The sequence below is a fragment of the Rhea americana genome, unplaced genomic scaffold (genome assembly GCF_003343005.1).
Source record: "Rhea americana isolate MKP2758 unplaced genomic scaffold, rheAme1 scaffold_90, whole genome shotgun sequence".
NCBI classification, from domain to species: Eukaryota; Metazoa; Chordata; class Aves; order Rheiformes; family Rheidae; genus Rhea; species Rhea americana.
In genome coordinates, this window is record NW_028187089.1 from 1,352,471 (window position 1) to 1,357,918 (window position 5,448).

The following is a 5,448-nucleotide window of genomic DNA, read 5'->3' on the forward strand; positions in this document are numbered from 1 at the left end:
AAAAAACTCTTTACTGTGAGAGTGACAGTGACAGAGCACCAGAACAGGTTGTCCGGAGAGGTTGTGGAGTTTCCTACTCTGTAGTTACTCAAAACCCATCTGGACACGATCCTGGGCAACATGCTCTAGGTGACCCTGCTTGAGCAGGGGGGTTGGACTAGATGATCTCCAGAGGCCCCTTCCAACCTCAGACATCCTGCCATTCTGTCATTATTAAGAAGAAATGTGGATAAACAATTGAGCAAAACCTGAGAGTTAAGGATTTATTAAACAGAAGAAGCTGCAACCACAGCTGGGATTCCAGAGTCCAAAGGGACAGTCCTGGCTAGAAGCCCATTCAACAGAACGGTGAAATAAAATTTGCAATTAAAAAGGCAGCGCATTATAAAGGGAAATGGGGGCTACAGATAACAAACAAACAAAAACTCAATATACATCAGAAAATATGAAAGGTAAAACACTGTAAGGGAAACTAAAGACATGAAAGAAACTCTTGAAAGGGAAATTTCAGAATAAACTGCATATTCTTCTTATTATTGTTGTTCTGCTGTTACCAAGAAAAGAAATCTTAGAAATTATGCCAGCTCTTCAGGAAGTAACGGGGATAATCCCAATACCAATGAAGCAAAATGTACAAATTACCTACTGCATAAGCCTACCCTCAACCGAAAAGAAGCAAACTGAAATGCTCGTTATGCTCCCTTCACAACCCAGTGTGTTCAATAGCCTCTTGCATGAATATTTAAATCGGTAGGTTCAGGTAAACGCCAAACAGAGGTCTAAGGAGAGCTGACTGATGAGTCTGACCCAAGTCGGAAGCTTAACCTAACGCTTCAAATAGCAGGGAGGTCTGAGAAGTTGGGAAAAGCATTCATAGTCCACAAGAATTCAAAGAGCAAGTGGGATCTCCAAAGGTAAGTAGCTGACCTGGTGTCTTCTCCAGGCAAAATAATTCCTTTATCAACTTCCCCTTAATTGGTAAAGAATTAAAGGGCAGAAGTACATTTAATGCCAATCAAGAAGTTTCTTTGGAAGGTAAATCCCATCCAACAAAGTTGCTTTCGTTGTAAGAGATTATAGCTATTAACGCAGCTGAAAAGAGGCAATAAGCTTTCTGATTTAACCCCGCAAAGCGGTCCAATTTCAAAGTTCAGTGCTAAGCAGTGCCAAATAAATCATTTCACACAGATTAAGAATTTACTAACAGTCCTCAGAGTCTGCTGTGAGGACTTACTGAATGGGGGAACTTCTGCGTCCCTCTGCCTTCGAGCTCTAAATCACTGCAAAACATTAACAAACCCTGGGGTCACTCTGAACTCCAAAAATTTGCACCCGTGCCAATCAAAATACCCGCTCACAGTTTTCTGGCACTTGTGTCTTCCTATTCTGCTGGCAACCCCCCTCCCTTACGGCTTCACACGGAAGCGACTGCAGTCGCCCGGAGCAGCCTGCTGCAGATCTCACCCACGAGAGGGCACGAACACGCGCCGCTCCGGCAGCCTTGCGCAGGCTGCACGCCACGAGTCCCGGGCGCTTTGTAATTTCACGGATGCGTTAATAAAAGAAACACGTAACTACTGCAAGAGAGCGGATGGCTTCTGTTAATCCTCGAGGAATTTCTGCAGCATGGGAGGCGCAGAAGATCGGACGCGTTGGAAGGCAGCTCCCGGCATCCGGGCGTCCCCTTCTTTCCAGGGCCGAGGATGCAGCGGAGCCAACAGCTATGCACTGATGCAAGGAGCTCACTCCGGGCCTGAAACACAGCACCTGACGTTACAACCCTGTTAGACTCGTTATCTGCACAAACACTGGTAGCTCCCAAAAATCCCTTGGTCCCAGTATTCTCTATTAAACGTGCTTTGGGCTGTTAGCACTTCGGAGAAATCATTCATGGGAGTGCATAGGGATCTCCCTACTTTTACTTAACAGGCACTGGTTTTAATTCTAGAAATTTCAAGTAGTATAACCCTAACAATTTAAGAGTCTGGCCATCCAAAATAAGCACCCTTGTGCTGAGATCACAAACCATGTATCTCACAAGTGAGGGTCTTTTCACTGGCCAAAAGATCAGGCAGTCAGAGAAGGCATCAGGAGAGCTATCAAATCTCTTTTAAAAAAAATATATATATATATATATATATACGTGTATGTAAGCAATTCTCTAACAGCAGTTAAGACTGCAACAATCTTTCCAAAACGGCCAATTATTAATTGATACGAATTGCCATGTTTACCTTGAATACTTGAATCACACGCCGAATCATGGTGTAATAAAATTTTCACTGCTTTCCAAAAGCTATTGGCCATCCAAAAAAATCAGCCAAAGAAAAGCATTAAATTTCAAAAAGCTATGGGGGGGGGTGTGGAGGGGTGGGAAAGAAGAATTGGACTTGATTTTCATAAAAGAGCAAATACAGTCTCTATATTTATTTTATTCTCTCCCTGATTTCCCCTTTATCAGATAAGGAGGTCTGTAAACAACATCTCTCTGTGTTGGTTAACTCCCTCTAAGTGCCTCACCAGTGACAAGGACTCTCCGCAGAGGCTGTACAAAAGACAACCTTAGAATGCTTGCAAAATACCCAAATTTTGGAGAATCCAGTCAGCCTTAGTCCTGGTTCACATCCCTGCTTCATTTCTGCAGCAGCAGCAGCCTGCAAAGTGAATATTCAAGAGCAGCATCCTCTAATTGCAGAGATCCACTGAGTGAACTGTGGATTTTACGAACTAAGGTTAGTAAAGTTGTTTCTGCAAGTGGGTTTTTTATATTTATTGATTCCCACGAACACTGGCTTCTTCGCTCTCTCCCACAGCAAATAGGCTCCAAGATCTGGTCTTTGCTGAGCAAAAAGGAAAAACAAGATCTAGTAAATAGTGTTCACTTTTCCATAAACCACTACAATAGAGACATGAAAAATGAGGTTTATCGTTCATAACACTGTTCTGGGTTTTTGTCCCTAGCCCCATGCCCTCAAACAAAACAAAACTCCAGAAGTTACAGGAGAGCACCTGAATTTGGAAACTGATTGCATTTGAGAGCAGTTATAGTCAGATCTTCTGCCTGTGATTCAATTTTTTTTTTTTTTTTTTTTTAAGAAAAACATTACTCAAGAAAAAAAGAAGAAATATTTAATGGTATGAACTCACAAGGAAAACAATTTACAGCACTTCCACGTTAACTGAGCTGTACAGATCCCACGAACGGATCAACCACACTTCTCCTGTCAGTGGTACCTTTGCAGGCAGTTCAGCGCTGTTACCGCAGTATATTGGTGTACTGATGCGCTTGCCTGTGTAAACAGCATAAAATATACACATTCTGCTGCGAGTCTGGATAGGATTTTTTTTTTTTTTTAAGTCATTAACTCAGGAATTTGCAGTCTGCCTTCAGTACTGAATAAGTTTATATATATAAATGGACAAATATATGTGTGTGTGTATATATATATACATACATATATACACACACATATGCATACATATATATACACACACACATATATATATATGAAGCCTTAACAGCAACATTTTGCTTGTGGATTATCAGCTGCATCTTTAACACCTGGTAACTGACCTGAATGCAACAGAGTTAAAAGTTATATTATGACAAAGATATGAAATATTATTGCTCTACTGCAACAAAGACCGCTCCCAGTGTGGAATTAAGGTGGATCAAATACCATTTTAAAGTATTTTTTGCACATATGAACCGGAAACTTAACAACAAAGTAGCCTGACTTCACTCTTCCCTTTTCCTATCTCAATTTAGAACAGCAAATGCGACTATAAAATAGTGAGTTTCAGTACATAGCTCCCATTAAGTTTACTGATCAGTATTTTTACTTAATTTAAGGTATGTTCAGGAGCTAATACAAAGTAGCAGCTGTTAAAAATATAAGGCTTTAGCACTACTCCTACAATGATTCTGAATGAAATCTGCCCCCTCAAAGTTAACTTCAATAGAGAAGGAAGTTGAAACCACCTTCAGCAAAGATGCTGTCAAATACACAATAACTTTCCCTGAGACGTAAATTACAGCTTTATCAATTCCATTTGGTATTAATGCTAATAACCTAATTAAATGCAAGGAAAATCTAATTTCAGTAAATGAATAATTGCACTGCCAACATTAAGAATATTTAAAAATAGCAAAAGGAGAAAAAGACTTTGAAACACCTGAGGATTAAGAATACCCACCTGTCAGGCACATTTTTGCCTTAAGATATAGAAAAGAAATACACACTTAAGATCCACAGTGCTATGGGAAAGCATTGATTAGGGACTGGTAATCACATACTGCTCTTGGGCCCCTCGTTGTATTCTCAGTCCTGCCACCCTCCTGCCAGACGATTGATAGTTTGGGGCTTTTCATATTTAGGATTTACTGCTGGATGGTCCATGCTGAACAGACTCAGGATATATCAGTTCTTCTAAATCTGTCACTGACTTTCTGTATATCCTTCTCCACGCCACATCCCTGTGAGGCTGTTCTCTCCCACCTCACTGAAGGAACACTAAAAAGCCCATGAACCTATATTTAAAATTGAGATAATCTGCTGSGCTCAGATTTTGACTGTTAACATAAATTTAACAATCAAAATGGCATCTTCAAGCGTTTCATAAAAGGCAAATTAAGCGAATATTGCCTCACTTAAATCAATATCAGCAAAACAGATACAACTGTAGAATTTGATCATTACTGTGCAGGTGTATTAAAGCACCAATTCCTAACTTATATGTATAAGCAGGAAGCAAGTGGTATGCCTGAAATCTCCTACTTCCCTAGAGCATTCTCCCACCACACTGGAGTTGTCCTCATTTAAAAAAAAAAGCTCAACTCAATACTTAATGTATGTTTCAAAGGAACTGGATTAAAAAAAAGCATTTTTAAATGACACAACAGCAAATGGACTGAAAATTCTTCATACAAAGCTACCAAAGAAAAAAAAAATCCCTTCGCCTGTTACCACATGCGACATGCTCAGAGGTCAGACTCAGATCCTTGCCAGGGGCCAGGACAGCATTCCAGCTCCTTCTCAGTACACTTTTAAGTCAGCCCCATGCCATCTGCAGACAGGCTTATACCTGGGWGAAGGCCAGACAGCTTTTCAGGGAAAAGAAAACACCAAAGAGATACTAATTTTTAAATACACAAGAGGAAAATCTGATCTAAAAATATAAGCAACAAAATATACCAAAGCTCCTACGAGATTTAACACTGTTTCAGCAGCATCACCGTTGCTTCGTTAAAGATGCTGGCCGGCAGCGTGCTCGCTGGTCCTCTGACACCACGGAGGTCACCTACTTGGTTCTGTAAGAGAAGGGGAAGATGTAGAATCACACTCGGATTAAGGTCAGCCCGCTGCTTAACAGTCTTAATTGGTTTCACGTTTCAAAACGCGAGCTTCCGCTTTGAGCTGAAACTCAAGAACGAGACCAGTCTTTTAC